The sequence below is a fragment of the Rhipicephalus sanguineus genome, chromosome 1 (assembly GCF_013339695.2).
Source record: "Rhipicephalus sanguineus isolate Rsan-2018 chromosome 1, BIME_Rsan_1.4, whole genome shotgun sequence".
Taxonomy (NCBI): Eukaryota; Metazoa; Arthropoda; class Arachnida; order Ixodida; family Ixodidae; genus Rhipicephalus; species Rhipicephalus sanguineus.
Genome location: NC_051176.1, coordinates 315827944 through 315847093, shown reverse-complemented (window position 1 = coordinate 315847093; position 19150 = coordinate 315827944). Strand labels below are relative to the sequence as shown.

General features: G+C 47.2%; 1 pseudogene; it reads left to right on the top strand.

The window, feature by feature from the left end:
- Positions 1 to 19150, top strand: part of LOC119379459 (transforming growth factor-beta-induced protein ig-h3-like) — a 183299-nt pseudogene that overhangs the window by 26586 nt on the left and 137563 nt on the right.

The following is a 19150-nucleotide window of genomic DNA, read 5'->3' as shown; positions in this document are numbered from 1 at the left end:
AGGACGACCGGCGTTTGGCGCGACCCAGACAACCACCCGCTCTGTTACCACTGCGGGAAAGCCGGCCACACCTACCGCCGCTGCCAGTACCGACAGATGGGGCTACGCGGTTTCACCGTCAACTCGCCGTGTCCACAGTGGGGTGAACGACCTCACTACATCGCTGTCTACATCGCAGGAGCGCAGTGAACACGCCGAAAACCTTCCTGATCGCCGTGGCCAGCCCGCTACGTGTCACCGCAGCGCCGCCAGTACAGCGGTCCTATTCGGTGCCGTTCCGCAAGCCCATATACGGAAAACTAAGGGCAGCAACCGATGGAGGTGTGGTCGATGTACGACGAAATGCCAAAGCTCCTCCGCCGCCGACGACGACGCTGCGACAGAATACGCCACAGGCCGAACGAAGCCCTGATGTCGACACTTCGTGGCCCGAACAAGACCTGACGACGCGAAGAGGAAGCAGCGGAACAAACCGACGTAGCCGTGATCCAACGCCACGACCTAACCGCAACGCAAGACGACGAACTAGCAACCTCGACGTTCTTATCGACGGCCACAGCGGCACAGCTCTCGTCGACGCCGGAGCCGACTATTCTATCATCAGTGGACCGTTCGCCACCAAGTTGAAGAAAGTCAAGAACGCCTGGGAAGGCCCCGAAATCCGGACAGCTGGTGGTCACCTCGCAAAGCCGGCAGGAATCTGCACAGCGAGACTCACCATTAACGACCGGATTTATCCCGCGAACTTCGTAGTCCTGCCGCGTTGCTCGAGAGATGTCATCCTTGGCATGGACTTCTTAAGCCTTCATGGTGCAGTCATCGACCTGACATCCAAGTCGATAACAATATCCGCAGAAAAAGCACTACTGCGGCACATTTCGCCTGGAAAGCACGCCTTGAATGTGCTCGAAGACCAGGTCACGATTCCCTCTCGCTCAAGTGTCATCATTTCCGTCGGCACTGAGATATCAGCAGACCTGGAAGGCGTCGTTGAAGGCGACCAGCACCAGCTGATTAACCGCGAGATTTGCGTCGCCAGAGGAGTAGCCGAGTTGAGGGGGGGAAAAGCAACAGTGATGTTCACGAATTTTAGCAACGAGTATAAGCACGTAAGCAAAGGCACGACGGTCGCCTACATCGAAGAAATTGTGGAAGCTACCAATGCTTTCGCTCTCGCCGATTCTTCCGAGCCTACTCCGACAAACCAAGCTCCTTAAGCAGCTTTCGATGTCAATCCTAGCCTTCCGAAGCATAAGCAAGAACGGCTCAAGACCTGCTCTTGATATACAAGAACTGTTTTTCGTCGTCGTCAAGAATTCGGCAAACCCCAGTAGCAAAACATCGCACGATAACAGTGGAAAGTGCCAGACCGCTCCGTCAGAGCCCGTACAGAGTTCGACGCGAGAACGCGAGGCCGTAAAGAAACAAGTCGATGAAATTCTACACGACGACATCATCCAGCCGTCGAAGAGTCCTTGGGCATCCCCTGTGGTGCTAGTGAAGAGGAACGATGGGACGCTACGTTTTTTCGTCGGTTATCGTCGCCTGAAGAAAGTCACGAAGAAGGACGTCTATCCCCTTCCCCGGATAAACGACACCCTGGACCAATTACACAACGCAAAGTACTTTTCGTCGATGGACCTCAAGACCGGTTACTGCCAAATAGAAGTCGACGAGAGAGACCAATAAAAGACTGCCTTTATAACACCAGATGACCGGTTCGAGTTCAAGGTCATGCCCTTTGTCCTTTGCTCGGCACCTGCGACTTTTCAACTGGTTATGGATACAGTACTGGCCGGCTTGAAATAAGTGCCGATGACTTCGCCGAACCACAGCGAGTGCACCCAGAACTCAGGGGCCTTGTCCAATACCTCGAAGGCAGGACCACCGTTGTTCCGAAGGTATTCACGCGGTGCCTGACGTCGTTTTTCTTGCGCAACGGTGTTCTAAAGAAGAACTCGCCGCTTCGAGCGGATTGCCATCTCGTGGTGCCCTCGACATTGTGACCAGAAGTCCTCCAGGCTCTGCACGACGACCCGACGTCTGGTCACCTGGACGTTTCTCGCACGTTCGCAAGAATACAGGAAAAGTACTATTGGCTGCGCCTTGCTGCCGACGTCACTCGCTACGTAAAGACCTGCCGCGACCGTCAGCGACGCAGGACACCTCCGACTAGGCCAACCGGACTTCTGCAGCCTATCGAGCCACCTTGACGGTCGTTCTAGCAAATCGGGATGGACTTACTGAGGCCGTTCCCGATGTCCAATACCGGAAACAAATGGATCGTCGTAGTTACGACTACCTCACCCACTACGCCGAGACAAGGGCCCTGCCCAGAGGCAGTGTCGCCGACGTAGCGAAGTTCTTCGTTAAAAACATCGTCCTGCGTCATGGCGCCCCAGAGGTACTCATCACCTACATAGGTTAGGCGTTTACTACTGACCTAACTCAGGCAATACTGAGATACAACCAAACAAGCCACCGCCGCACCACAGCGTACCATCCACCGAACGATGACCTCACCGAGCGGCTAAAAAAGACCACCGGCGACAAGCTGGCCATGTATGTCGACGTCGAACACAAGACGTGGGATGCCATCCTTCCGTATGGGAGCTTCGCATACAACACGACCATGCAAGAAACGACGCAAATGACGCCGTACAAGTTGGTCTACGGAAGGAGCCCGGCAACGACGCTCGACGCAATGCGACCAACCGCCACTGATGAAGACGATCTCGATGTCGCCGTTTATTTGCAACGCGCCGAAGAAGCTCGACAGCTCGCCCGACTGCGCATCAAGAACCAGAAGAGGGCCGACAGCCGTCACTATAATCTTCGACGACGCCCCATGGAGTACCAACACGGTGACCGTGTGTGGGTCTGGACGCCGATACGCTGACGTGGGCTCAGCGAAAAACTTCTTCGGCGATACTTCGGGCCATAAAAGGTGCTTCGACGTCTCGGAGCTTTTGACTACGAGGTCATCTCGGATAGCATTACGAACTCCCGTCGACGCCGCGCACGAACTGAACTCGTCCATGTCGTGCGCCTTAAGCCGTTTTCAGCGCGTTAGCGAACGTGGGGACTCTACTTTTTCCTTTGTTATTGTAATTTATTTGTGTTTGCACTAGTTCTTTTCCCCTTCTATGTTCTGGTCGCAAGCATCAGGACGATGCTTTTTCAAAGGGGGGCAATGTCATTCCCGCTTCTTGTTTTATTTTGATGTATTCGGGTTTCACCAGCAAGGACCGTTGAAAACGCTCGACGCTGATCGCGCCGCAGTGCTCGAGAAGCTTCGCAATTGTAGTAGATCATTTTGTTAAGATTGCGCGGAGGACGCGAATAGTGTAGATTAATCCAGAGCTTGCGCGACCACCAGTGATAGGACTGGAAAGTTCGATGCGTGATGTATAAAAGACAGCGCGTCCCAGCCATTAGCAGTTTATCGACGGCCGACGCTTTGTACGCCGCTATCAGGATATAGTGTGTATTGCTGTCATTTGACTTTTCGTTTCCCGGCCACAAGCTCCGCCAAATAAAAAGTTTCATCTTCGACACGCCGACTGCTACCTTCGTCGATGTCACGACCACGTGACAGTATACTATACAAGGCTCTGCTATGCGCTGCTATGCGCTGCTATGCCGGGATAGCTGAGTGGTTGCGACGCTCGCCTTGGGATCATGGTTACGCAGGTTCGAATCCCGCCTCGCCAAGAATTTCTGTCTTTTTCTATACTCGTTCTCTCACCCATAAGTGCATCCCCCGCAGGACAAACCGGCGCACGTGTTCTCGGAGCGAAGCAGAAGAAGAGAGTGCGTGCTGGCTCATGATGATGATAATTCCTTTTCGCGACTAACGGGGTTACTCCAAGCTTAAACAGCTCAGCTGACAAAAACATGGCGCAGCCACTGCCTGCTCAGTAATGTTAACATAGCATCCGTAGCTACAGAAAACCAGATAGATAGATAGATCGATAGAAAGAGAGATAGATAGATCTATCAAGTTCTACCAGGGTTTTTCTTGTTCACATATTAACGGTGGCTAAAGAGCAAGAACGGCCTTTCTACCCGTAATAACATTTTATTTAAGTGGGCCTCAACAGCCATTGGGCTGAATGAGTGCACACTAAGTGAAATGCAAACATCAAGTTTAATCCCGGATAACACGCATTTATTTAACCACCTATTGACGTCGGAAACAGTGAGCTCTGTACGCTCATTTGTTCACTTCGAAATTTGTCGTGACATACAGGTATTTAACGAACAATCCCAAAATTTTTTTGTCCAATTGTTTTCACACGTCCTGATGGTGGGCTTTAATGTTACAGGCTTATACACGCTGTTCCTACCGGCGGACGACAGCCTCGAGATGACATCACCTGAGCTCCTCAGCTCATGGTCTTCCGGGCGCGCGGCACGCCAAGCTGCAATGCTCAACCACGTGCTGCCATCTAGAGTAGCCCTCGAAGAGCTGATGCGCGGGGGCACCTTCACGACCAGGGCTGGCGCACAGCTCAACGTGCGCCGAAATGCCGGAAGCGTGAGTGTACCTCGATTTTTTCTCTTTCCGTCAGTTCATGGCGCGCAGGAGATCCGTTGTCGCGCCACAACACACACATTGCTCAGTGCGGGAAAAGTGCACACTTCAGAGAACACTCGCTAAACACGTTTCGCTTCAACAATGTTGTGCCATCAGCGTAACACGCACTAGAATCTCGGCGCAGAACACGATGACTCATTTGCTCAATCACCTTCTCTTTCCTGCCTCAGAAGAGCAATGTTGTGCCATCGGTGGAGCATGCACTAGCATCTCAGTGTACAACACGATGATGAATATGCTCAATCACCTTCCCTTCCCTCCTTTAGGGGACAATGTTGTGCCGTCGGTGGAGCATCCACTAGAACCTCAGTGTAGAACACGATGACTAATTTGCTCAATCACCTTCGCTTCCCTCCTCAAAGGAACAATGTTGTGCCGTCGGTGGAGCATGCACTAGAATCTCAGTGTACAACATGATGATTAATTTGCTCAGTCACCGTCACTTCCCTGCCTCAAAGGAACAATGTTGTGCCGTCGGTGGAGCATGCACTAGAATCTTAGTGTAGAACACGATGATTAATTTGCTCAATCACCTTCGCTTCCCTCCCTCAAAGGAACAATGTTGTGCCGTTGGTGGAGCATGCACTAGAATCTCAGTGTACAACACGATGATTAATTTGCTCAATCACACTCACCCCCCTGCCTCAAAGGAACAATGTTGTGCCGTCGGTGGAGCATGCACTAGAATCTCAGTGTAGAACACGATGATTAATTTGCTCAATCACCTTCGCTTCCCTCCCTCAAAGGAACAATGTTATGCCGTCGGTGGAGCATGCACTAGAACCTCAGTGTGGAACACGATGATTAATTTGTTCAATCACTTTCGCTTCCCTCCTTTAAAGGAACAATGTTGTGCCGTCGGTGGAGCATCCACTAGAACCTCAGTGTAGAACACGATGACTAATTTGCTCAATCACCTTCGCTTCCCTCCTCAAAGGAACAATGTTGTGCCGTCGGTGGAGCATGCACTAGAATCTCAGTGTACAACACGATGATTAATTTGCTCAATCACCCTCACCTCCCTGCCTCAAAGGAACAATGTTGTGGCGTCGGTGGAGCATGCACTAGAATCTCAGTGTAGAACACGATGATTAATTTGCTCAATCACCTTCGCTTCCCTCCCTCAAAGGAACAATGTTATGCCGTCGGTGGAGCATGCACTAGAACCTCAGAGTGGAACACGATGATTAATTTGCTCAATCACCTTCACTTCCCCCCCTCAAAGGAACAATGTTGTGCCGTCGGTGGAGCATGCACTAGAATCTCAGTGTACAACACGATAATTTGGTCAATCACCCTCACCTACCTGCCTCAAAGGAACAATGTTGTGCCGTCGGTGGAGCATGCACAAGAATCTCAGTGTACAACACGATGATTAATTTGCTCAATCACCGTCACTTCCCTGCCTCAAAGGAACAATGTTGTGCCGTCGCTGGAGCATGCACTAGAACCTCAGTGTGGAACACGATGATTAATTTGCTCAATCACGTTCGCTTTCCTCCTTTAAAAGAACAATGTTTTGCCGTCGGTGGAGCATCGCCTAGAACCTCAGTGTACAACACGATGATTAATTTGCTCAATCACCTTCACTTCTCTGCCTCAAAGGAACAATGTTATGCCGTCGGTGGAGCATGCACTAGAATCTCAGTGTACAACACGATGATTAATTTGCTCAATCACCGTCACTTCCCTGCCTCAAAGGAACAATGTTGTGCCGTCGGTGGAGCATGCACTAGAATCTCAGTGTACAACACGATGATTAATTTGCTCAATCACCGTCACTTCCCTGCCTCAAAGGAACAATGTTGTGCCGTCGGTGGAGCATGCACTAGAATCTTAGTGTAGAACACGATGATTAATTTGCTCAATCACCTTCGCTTCCCTCCCTCAAAGGAACAATGTTGTGCCGTTGGTGGAGCATGCACTACAACCTCAGTGTAGAACACGATGATTAATTTGCTCAATCACCTTCACTTCTCTGCCTCAAAGGAACAATGTTATGCCGTCGGTGGAGCATGCACTAGAATCTCAGTGTACAACACGATGATTAATTTGCTCAATCTCTTTCGTCTTCCTGCCTCGAATTAAGAAGTTGTGCCATCGGCATAGCATACAGTAGAATCTCGGTGCAGAACACGTTGATTAATTTGCTCAATCTCTTTGGCCTTTCTGCCTCAAATGAACAAGTTGTGCCATCGGCGTAGCATACAGTAGAATCTCGGTGCAGAACACGCTGACTAATTTGCTCAATCTCTTTCGCCTTTCTGCCTCAAGTGAACAAATTGTGCCGTGGCGTAGCGTACCGTACAATCTCGGTGGAGAACACGCTGGTTAATTTGCTCAATCTCACCTTTCTGCCTCAAGTGAACAAATTGTGCCATTGGCGTAGCATACAGTAGAATCTCGGTGCAGAACACGCTGATTATTTTGCTCAATCTCTTTCGCCTTACTGCCTCAAGTGAACAAATTGTGGCATTGTCGTAGCATCCAGTAGAGTCTCGGTGCAGAACACGCAGATCAATTTTGTCAATCTCTCGCCTTTCTGCCTCGAGTGAACAAATTGTGCCATCGGCGTAGCATACAGTAAAATCTCGGTGAAGAACACGTTAACTAATTTTCTGAGTCTGAGTCTGAGTCTGAGTCTTTATTTCAGACATGCATACAAAAAATATATATATACATGGCTGAGGAGGAGGGAAAAAAAGCCGCACAGTCGCGGCTTGACATTGCTCCCTTCCCCCCGTATACATCGGCACTGCGGTATGCACGAAACAGAAATAGCACAGGATAACATTGTAGCATAACAAACAAGAACTCCAAAGCAGAAAAAAAGAACACGGTGCACAATAAAATGGGTGACACTACAAACACATTATATCTCCAGATATATTCAAATAAAGTTGCGTACACAAAATATAATTAAGGTGCACACATTAAAAATCAAAAATCACAAATCATCATCAAAAATGTACACATTAACGAAATAAGTTTCGAAGAGAGTTAAAGGAAAGTTCGCGTATCGAGGTGTGAGTAAAGCCAAACTTGTTAAGCAAGGAAGGTAATGTATAGCTTAGGGTTTGAAAGCCGTAATTAGTACGTGGGTGAGGCACAGACCAGTACTCGTGGTGTCTTGTAAGGTAGCAAAGAATGTTGGTGTGGAGGTTAGCGACTTCACATAAGAACAATATGCCGCGTTCAATCTGTGATTTGTAGAGCTGTAAAAGACGATGATGGTACATGTTGGTAAAGTGCATGATATGGTAGGTGGTAAACAGTGGTTCAGAGTGCGTTCTGTAAGGCACGCCAGCAATCGCTCTGAGCGCATTTTTCTGCATAGAGACTAGTTTACTAATATTTGTTTTTGTTGAACTTCCCCATACCAATACGCAATATTTTAACTGTGATTCAAACAGGGCGTGGTACAACGTAAGCTTTGCCTTTTCTGGCAATAGATGCTGGAATTTTCTCAAAACGCCAACTACACGTGCAAGCTTACTTTGAAGATGTTCTATGTGACTATCCCAGAGCATGAATTCATTAAAGTAGACTCCAAGCGTTCTAACTGTGTCAGTAATTTCTATGGCATTTCCTCCTAAGGTAAGTGTGGCTCTGACAGAAATAACTTGATTTTTTGCTCTGAAAAATGTTGCTTTAGTTTTATTGGAATTAATAAGAAGGGAATTTTTAAGAGACCAAGTATGTAACTTATTTAGGACGATATTGGCCCGATTGACTAAATCATCTGCATTTGAACCCGATAAGAATAAGCTCGTGTCATCTGCGTATATAATATATTGAACACTAGTGTCTATTTCTATCAAATCATTAATATAAATAATGAACAGCAAAGGACCAAGCAGGCTACCCTGAGGAACACCATGTTCTACTTTATTACAGGACGAGTCGTGGTTGTCGATAGCCACATACTGAGTACGATTACGCAAATAACTCGATATTAAATCCAAAGAAATACCTCTGACACCATAAGCTGGAAGTTTTAAAAGAAGGGTTTTATGATTAATTCTATCGAACGCTTTTGAAAAATCTATAAATATTCCTAAAGTCAATAGTTTCATTTCTATATTATGAAGAATAAGTTCTTTTTGTGTGAGCAACGCAACTTCCGTAGATGATCTTTCCCTGAAACCAAACTGTGTATTGGTTATCAGCCCGTATTTTTCGAAAAATTTTGAAATACGCACATAAATAACTCGCTCTAATCCCTTGGAAAAAATTGGTAGAATGGATATGGGCCTATAATTACCGAGGGTTTCTTTAGCACCTCCCTTATGGAGAATAATCACTTTCGCCTTTTTCATTTCTGATGGAAATATACCAGTGCTGAGGGACAAGTTATAAATATGAGTTAGGAAGGGGCAAATGACATCAAGTACATGTAGCACGGGTCTCATTGTCAGACCAAAAGCATCCGCGCATTTACTGATTTTCATACGTCTGAAAGCGGCTAATACTTCATCGCTATCACACTCGATAAGTGCCATGGTGTCCTGTGCTCGGTTTCTCACGTAATCGAGAGTGCTAGGGTCATGCTCACTTTGAACAAGGGATGCAAAGTAGTCATTGAACTTGTCACTTAAATCTTTCCCAACATAGTTGATACCATCAATTGTAAGAGAAGCAGGTGAGCACGTTCGTTCAGATTTTAGCAACATGTTTAATCTATTCCAGAGAACCTTTTGATCACTAATGCCTGAAAATAAGCGAATGTGATACTCTTTTTTAGATTTTCTTATTGTGCCATTCAAATTATTGCGAAATTTTTTAAAAGCTACGAGATCGGGGTGTTCGCGACTCTGTAAAAACTTCTGATATAAGTTGTTTTTCTTGGAAATCATTTTAAGGATGCGAGACGTCATCCAAGGCTTACGGGCCTTCTTCGGTTTTTTCGCAACCCTGTATGGGAATGCCTTGCTGTAAAACATTGTGAAGTGTTTTAAAAAAAAGTTAAATGCCTCGTCTGCAGTCGTGTGTCTGTACAGTGGCGTCCAATCAAAATTTAATATCATGCAACGAAATTCTTCTAATGAGCTGGCGTTAATATTTTGTGTCCGAAATAATGGGTCGTGAGTAATTTTGTTAGAAACCAATGAGACGTTGCTCAACAGAAATACGGGGAGGTGATCACTCAATGCTCTGTTAATAACCCCTGCAGAAACACATTCAGTAGATTCATTAGTGATTATCAAGTCAAGTGCAGTTGCAGACGACGAGGTAACACGGGTTGGTACAGTGATAACATTTCGGAGAAGATAAGACTCAATCAGAAGCAACAACTGTGTGCGTCCTGGAGAATTCTCAAGAATATTAATATTCAGATCACCACCAAGGAAAATAGTATATTGGCACTGACACGCAAATTCAAAAACACTTTCAATGTAAGCAAAGAAATCTTCAATGCGACCACACGGGGGGCGATAGACAACAACGAAAAGTAGTTTTCCAGAAAGCACAGATAGAACTTCATAATCAGGTGTAACAGCGCATAAATGTTCAATCCTATCCGAGTACATGTGCTTTAGCAACAGCAAACATGTACCTCCACCACGTTTACCAACGCGATGCAAATAAAAAGAATCATAGTTTTCAAGAGCGAAAGAGTCATTCTCTAACATCCAAGTTTCGGTCAACATTATTGCATTAAATTTGAAACTGAATTCGCAAAGAAACATTTCTAAAAGATCTTCTTTACCACGGATCGATTGAATGTTAATGTGCAGCACTGATAATGTAGATTTAGTAACAAGTTTTCCAATGTTATTAGGGGAAACATACGGGGAATCCATCGTGAATTAGGAAGTGTACAAATGGAATTATAGCATTACACGGCTAGTCGCGGCGTTACACGGCCAGTCGCGTCAAATCCTCTGCACGTTGGATGACATGAGCCCGTTCCCCGTCACCTTTCCGCACATAAACTTTGCCATCGCGGTGCCACGCATATTTAAAGTCATTGCGATCTGCCCATTGCTTCGCAGACTGCAACAAAATCCGGCTGTGTTGTGTCATGTTCTCAGTGATTGACACTTTGGACCGCCCTTCTCTCAGCCTCTTATTCCCCTGCAGCCATTCACTTTTTGTTTCCAATTTTACAAAGCGAACAATGACTCCTGGAACCCTCCCAGCCTTTGACGGTAACCTGAATCCCTTTCGCTGTCCTGTCTCAAATAAACAATGCTGTGCCGTCGGAGTAGCATACACTAGAATCTCGGTGCAGACCACGCTGATTAATGTGCTCAATATCTTTCGCCTTTCTGCCTCAAGTGAACAAATTGAGCCATCGGCGTAGCATAGAGTAGAATATCCGCGCAGAATACGTTGATTAACTTTCGGAATCCCTTTCGCTTTCGTCCCTTAAAGGGACCGACAACTGCCCAAAATATGAAATGAGTTGACTACACTGATGTAAAGATTGTCCGTTGCACTGACTCAAGCCAAAGCTGTTTTTTTTTCGTAAGAGATGGATTTATATTTTTATTTCTTAATTGAAATTCGCGAAAAATAACCTGTGGTGCCTCTGGCGGCAGAAACATGAATGATCCGATGAAGATGGCCACGTGACCGTTGATTGCTGTACGCGGTCGACGACTTTTTGTTATTATTGAAATATTGTTCGTTTCTTTACATTAAAATGTATTACTCCATATTAATGTACATATAGGCCTGTGTTAGTAGTAGCCCCGCCACGGTGGTCTAGTGGTTATGGCGCTCGGCTGCTGACCCGAAGGTCGCGGGATCGAATCCCGGCCGCGGCGGCTGCATTTTCGATGGAGGCGAAAATGTTTGAGGCCCGTGTACTTAGATTTAGGTGCACGTTAAAGAACCCCAGGTGGTCGAAATTTCCGGAGCCCTCCACTACGGCGTCTCTCATAATCATAGCGTGGTTTTGGGACGTTAAACCACAGATATTATTATTATATTATGTGTTAGTAGTATACATTAAAGTGGCGCTGCCTTCGCGTGATGTAATGATCCCATGCTGATCAGCGCGTCTTGAGCAACTTTTCAGCGTGCTCATGCAACCGTGCACGCAGTTTCCAGGTCTCTAAGATTTTGGAGCGATATAGTTTTGCTACCTACACTTCTCAGAAATGACGCGCTGCTACTCGGTGCGGTAGTGCGTATGCACAGTTACGTTTTCGATTACTTGGCTTGGCTCGTGTATCGAGAGTGTAACGACGCCGGGACAAGCCATCCATGACACAGGCGCAGGCAACGTTGGGCGCAGGCGCACGCAATGCTGTACAAATATTGGGAAGGTGTATGAGCCACACATCTCATTGTAACAGCTTGCTATTTTCAAAAATGGTTGGAAAGCTCAAAATAAAGGTGGTTAAGCATAGTTACAGTAACTACTGCGAAAGCAGAACAACGGCCGCTTTCACAATGGCTAGCGGCATCGCTATCAATTCTCAGCGTTGCTGGAGCAAGCCTCCATGCGTGTTTGGAGCCTTTCAGATCGAAAAATACTGCTTATAAAATAACTACGTGCTTTTCGGATAAACCACTGCAGCTACAATCGCTACGAAGGGTGAGCTTCCTGTTGCGCCGTAAAAAACTGGGTCGAGAAAAATCAGTTGTCGGTCCCTCTAAATGAACAATTTTGTGCCATCGGCGTAGCATATAGTAGAATCTCAGTGCAGAACACACTGATTAAGAAGCACATGTTGTTGGGCTAGTCGGTTCATGTTCTTTCGGAAGCCACGGAAGTGGCTATTTCGCGCAATGAAAACACAAGGGGCGGGTTAAGGGGAGCGCTCCCCTTAACCCTCCCCTTGTGTTTTCATTGCGCGAAATAGCCACTTCCGTGGCTTCCGAAAAAAAACACACTGATTAATTTGCTCAATCTCTTTCGCCTTTCTGCCTCCAATGAACAAATTGTGCCATTGGCGTAGCATACAGTAGTCTCGTTGCAGAACACGCTGTATAATTTGGCGAATCTCTTTCGCCTCTCTGACTCAAATGAACAAGTGCCATCGGCGTAGCCTAGAGTAGAATGTCGGTGCAGAACACGCTGATTAATTCGCTCAATCAATTTCGCCTTTCTGGCTCCAAGGAACAAATTGTGCCATTGGCGTAGCATACAGTAGAATTTCGTTGCAGAACACGCTGACTAATTTGCCCGATCTCTTTCGCCGTTCTTCCTCAAATGAACCAGTTGTGCTATCGGCGTAGCGTATCGTAGAATCTCGGTCCAGAACACGCTGATTGTTTGCTCAATATTTCTTGCCTTTCTGCCTCAAGGGAACAAATTGTGCCATCGTCGTAGAATACAGTAGAATCTCCGTGCAGAACGCGCTGATCAAGTTGCTCAATCTCTCGCATTTCTGCCTGAAGTGAACAAATTAGGCCATCGACGTAACATGCTGTAGAATCTCCGTGCATAACACGGTGATTAATTTCTTCAATCTTTTTGACCTTTCGTCCTCAAATCAACAAGTTGTGCCAGCGGCGTAGCATACTGTAGAATCTCGCTGCAGAACACGCTGAATAATTTGCTCACTCTCTTTCGCCTTTCTGCCTCAAGTGAACAAGTTGTGCGATCGGCGTAGCATACAGTAGAATCTCGGGGTGGAATACGTTGATTAATTCATCCAATCTCTTTCGCTTTCTGCCCTGAATCTCGGTGCAGAACACGCTGAATAATTTGGTGAATCTCTCGCCTTACTGTCTCAAGTGACCAAATTGTGGCATTGGCGTAGCATACAGTAGAATCTCGGTACAGAACACACTGATTAATTTGCTCAATCACATTCGCCTTTCTGCCTCAAGTGAACAAATTGTGCCATTAGCGTAGCATAGAGTAGAATCTGGGTGCAGAATACGCAGATTAATTTGGTAAATATCTCGGCTTTCTTCTTCAAATGAAGAATTTATGCTATCGGCTTAGCATACTGTAATCTCTCGGTCCAGAACACGATGATTAATTTGCTTAATATCTTTCGCCTTTTTGCCTCAAGTGAAGAAATTGTGCCAACGGCGTAGCATACAGTAGAATATCCGTGCAGAATACGTTGATTAACTTTCGGAATCCCTTTCGCTTTAGTTCCTCAAATGAACAATTTTGGCCCATTGGCGCAGCATACAGTAGAGAGTCGGTGCAGAACACGCTGATTAATTTGCCCAATCTCTTTCGCCTTTCTGCCTCAAATGAACAAATGCCATCGGCGTAGCATACAGTAGAACCTCGGTGCGAAATACGTTGATTTTTTGCCCAATCTCTGTCGCCTTTCTGCCTCAAAGGAATAAGTTGTGCCATCGGCGTAGCATACAGTAGGATCTCGGTGCAGAACACGCTGAATAATTTGCTCACTCTTTTTCGCCTTTGCCTCATGTGAACAAATGGTGCCATCGGCGTAGCATACAGCAGAATCTCGGTGCGGAATACGTTGATTAATTTTCTAAAGTCCTTTCGCTTTCCTCCCTCAAATGAACAATTTTGTGCCATCGGCGTAGCATATAGTGGATTCTCGGTGCAGAACACGCTGATTAATTTGCTCAATCTCTGTCGCTGTTCTGCCTCAAATGAAGAAGTTGTACCATCGGCATAGCATACTGTATAGTCTCGGTGCACATTATTTGGTCAATCTGTCGTATTTGTGCCTACTCTGAAGAAATTCTGCCATTGGCAGAATTTGTTCTCTGCTCCGACGATTTACGCAAGACCATAAGGCCGTTGTACACGAAAAACTGCGTCGGATGTTCCCGTCGTCTCAGCCTCAAGTGGCCTCGATCACGACGCTGCTGGTGAGGACACAGCCGCTGATAATCCCTGAACCGCCGCAGCCTCAGCCGGAAGCAGTAAGCTACGCCGCTGCCCCTCGCGTGCTGTCGCCACTCCACGCCCGTGTCCCTCATCGCCGCAATTCCTTGAACAGCCACGACCCCCTCCATCGACGCCATCTCGCGAACCGGCGGGCTATTGCTACGCCCAGTAAAATAGCTATGTCTTGCGTGCCCCTGACCACCCTCTTCTATCATTAAGGGGAAGCTGGCCACACCTACCTCGAGTGCATACTGCGAGATGGGACTACGCCGTTTTGCCGTCAACGCGCCTTGTCCACAGCGCGGTGAACGGCCACGCGGCATCTCCGACTATTTCGGAGCATCAGAGCGGAGACCTCGTCGAGCATCGCGTTCACCATTGCCAGGAGGCTGCCTCTCACCCGGGCTCGACCACACGCTGGCCTTACCCGGCGAAAACTAAAAGCATCTATCGATGGAGGTGCAGTTGCTATTCGTCGCAGTGCCAAAGTTCCTCCGCTGCGGCAAAATTTTCAAAAGACGCCGCCAGCTCAACGAAGCCCTGTAAAGGAAACTTCGCTGCCGGAGGAAGAGCTGAACAAGCCGACGAAGCCGTGATGCGGCGCCGCGAGGCAACGGAAGACGATGAACAATCGACGGCGACGTCCTTAAAAATGGCCACAACGTCACCGCATTTTTTGACGCCGAATACTGCGTCATGAGCGGATCCTTCGCCGCCACTATGAAGAAAGCTGGGATTGCATGGCAATAAATCCGAATGGCTGGAGGACACTAAATAAGGCCCAGAAGAACCAGTACGGCAAGAGTTAATGTTCATGACCTCACTTGCCATGCAACTTTCGTCGTCTTGAAAGATTGCTCGTGAGAGGTAATTCTCGGCATGGACTTACGCGAGCACGGTTCTGTCATCAACCTGAGATCCGAGTCGAAAGCGGTGTCCTCAGAAGCACCGCCCCACAAGACTCTAGGAAACCGTACCTTGAAGGTCCTTGAAGATGAGGTCACCATTCCGCCTAGCTTCAGCGTCATCATTTCTGACGGCCAGAAAAAACTGCAGACCTAGAAACCGTCATCGAGGGCGACCAGCACCTGTTGGTCAACCATGAGATGTGTGTCGTCAGAGGCATAGCTGAACTGTACGGGTGATCCAGTAATAACAACATGTGAGGTTTTAGATGCCAAGAAATGATTATGACGCAAGCGGTAGTGGAGAGCTCGGAAAATTTCGACCTCCTGAGGTTCTTTAACGTGCACCTGGATCACACGGACATCTAGCATTGCGCCTCCATCGAAATGCGACCGCCGCGGCCAGGATCGAATCCACGATATGCGGGTTAGCAGTCGAGCACCGTAACGCTGTACCACCATGGCGGCTAAGGTGATACAAATTACGGCCATGAATACAACAAAGGCACGACGTACGCCTATATAGAAGATATTGTGGAGACCAGCAGCGTTTTCGCCCTTACGCATTTTACTCAACCTGCCCCGATGGTACAAGCTGCTGAACCGGCTTTCGACATTAACCACAATTTTCCTTTGCATAACCAATAATAGCTGAAGTGCCTATTCCGGCAATGCAAGGACTGCTTCTCGGCGTCATCACGAATACGACAAAGCCCTATTGCTAAACACCGAATTATAACCGATATGCCCACGCTCTACATGGGAATCCGTACCCAGATTCTGCAGGCGAACGCGAGGCCATAAAGGAACAAGTCGACGACATTCTGCGCGACGGAATCACGACAGTCCGGGGCATCAGCTGTAGTATTAGTGAAGGATGAATCTCTATGGTTCTGAACAAAATCAGAAACAAGGATGCGTACTCCCTCCCACGGACAAACAAAACCTCGGACCGCTTGTGCAACCGAAGGTTTTTTGTTGATGGACTTGAAGACTGGCTACCGGCAAATTGAAGCCGACAAGAAAAACCGCCTTCATCACGCCAGCCGGCCTGTTTGAGGTCATGCCGTTCAGACTTAGTTCGGCACGTCTTTGAAAATGTCATAGTGGCCAGTGTGTTTTTGCGCTGCGGAATAATGGGCAAGTGCATTGTGCCCTTTTGCACCTGTGGCTACAAATCTTGCAAGTACGCGCTTTTCACAAACTTTTTGGAAAGTTTAATGGACTACAAAGTTGGGGTGCGACATTTTGAGTTTATGAATGAATTTTGATAATTAGGATTCTTAGGTGCGGAAGAAAGCGAAAGAAACGAGATGAACGATACGAGAAAGAGCGCGACACACGTTGAACATGTACCAACCGGCCCAAATACGCACCTTAGTGTAGAAACGAGATATTCCTGCATTCCGCTCGTTTCGAAATGTAATTGCCGTGGCAAACGTTTGACGAATGGATACGCTTCGCCTCAGCGACCGTATCAGTTGACTGACCGTGATGAGAGGGTGCTATTTCTTGTACTAATACTTCACGCACCGATGCCTTCGTCATATTCGCTATATGCGCACTGGTTAATTGAAAGAGCGGCAGGCTCCGGCCGCTGTGCACGTGGTGACGTTGCGTCCGCATAAACGAATCGTATACGATCGTAGATCGTAGAGCGCCTCAATACGCGCGGTCGTATAAGCCTATCGGGTCCTAAGGCCCCTTGATCTTGAAAGTAGCGACGCTCTCCTACGCGCGCGCGTTTTCCTCCTCAACTCTTCTCGGATTTCTCCCCTGGCCTAGCCGGCGCGGTGCGCACGGCACGTTCAACCGTACACTGGCTCGCCGCAGCCGCATTAGAATCACTGCGCGCTCTTGTTTAACCGGCCCCTTGAAGGATTAAATCAGAATCTCTCCCTTAAAAACCGTCGTGACGTAAGTGGGCTTCCGCTAGAACATAGTGACAGATATCGTTTTTTTAAGACGCTTCCATAAATACAAGCGGAAGCGCTTCAGAAAAAATGAGCATACCAAATGGCGGCAGAGCGGTTTACTTCTCCGTCTCCGCTTCGGCTCTCCGTATCGCGGAGGTGTATTAAGCGCATATAATATAAGCAGCATAAAGTATACACGTGAATTTCGTTCCTAATTGTTGTTTTCATGAGCTCAAAGAAGGTAGCCAAGAAGGCATGTGGTGGTTTACTTAAATTGAATTGGTCGAAATGAGTGGGCCCGAAGCCTTTTTGTGCCAATGCCGCTCTCAGACACGTACGCACGCACATATATACACGGGCGCATACATATGTGATGCAGACACACACGCACCCACGTACATACACATGCGCATACGCACGCGATACACACACACGCACATACACACGCGCTGCAGATACACACGTACATATATACCTACGCTCGTACACACGTGATACAGACACGAACGCACACTCATACACACACGCGCGCGTATGCACGCGCTACTCGCACGCACGCGCATACACACGCACGCACATACACACACGCGCGCATATGTAAGCGATACAGATACGCACGCATAAACCTGCACATGTGATACAGACACGCACGCAGATACATACATAAACACGCGCCTAATAAGGCGCGTGTTATCAGTCAGAACGCGTCATCTTTAGGAGTCGAGATGGCGAAAGCGCCCTGAGGGAGCGTGCATGTTTGGTTAAACAAGCGCACATTTAAACGTTGTCACTCGTTCAACGCATGTCTGTATGTCCGTTAGACCGCGGATGCTCCTGGGCACACCAAGTAAGAGCCCGCAACTGCCGCAAGGTGTCGCCCCGCAGAGTAAGGCCGGCTGCTTGCGCTCTCTACACAGACGTGGAGGCGCTGTGCCGCTTTGATTTCGTCGCCTTTTAAGATGAATGTGTGAGTGGAAACACGTTAAAGCAATATATATATATATATATATATATATATATATATATATATATATATATATATATATATATATATATATATATATATATATATATATATACAGGCTTCTCAACAATAGACCATAGTCATACTATCAATCAGGTGATAGAGAAATGCGCGGAATACAACCAACCACTATACATAGCCTTCATAGATTACGAGAAGGCATTTGATTCGGTGGAGACATCAGCAGTCATGCAAGCACTGCGGAATCAGGGCATCGACGAAGCCTATATAAACATAATGGAAGAAATCTACAGCGCATCCACAGCCACTATAGTCCTTCATAAAGAAAGCGACAGAATCCCAATAAAGAAGGGCGTACGACAGGGAGACACGATCTCTCCAATGCTGTTCACCGCGTGTTTACAGGAGGTTTTCAGGGCCCTAGATTGGGAAGAATTAGGGATAAGAGTTAATGGAGAGTATCTCAGTAACCTGCGCTTCGCTGATGACATTGCATTGATGAGTAACGCGGGAGACGAATTACAGCTCATGATTACTGAACTGGATACGGAAAGTAGAAGAGTAGGTCTGAAAATTAATATGCATAAAACTAAAGTAATGTGGAACAATCTTGGCAGAGAACAGCGCTTCGCGATAGGTGGCGAGACGCTGGAAGTTGTAAAAGAGTACGTCTACTTAGGACAGGTAGTAACCGCGGAGCTGAACCATGAGAGTGAAATAACTAGAAGAATAAGGATGGGATGGGGCTCATTCGGCAAGCATTATCAAATCATGAATGGTAGTCTACCACTATCTCTCAAGAGGAAGGTATATAACAGCTGCATCTTACCGGTACTTACCTACGGAGCAGAAACCTGGAGACTTACAAAGAGGGTTCAACTTAAATTGAGGACGACGCAGCGAGCGATGGAAAATAAAATGATAGGTGTAACCTTAAGAGACAGGAAGAGAGCAGAGTGG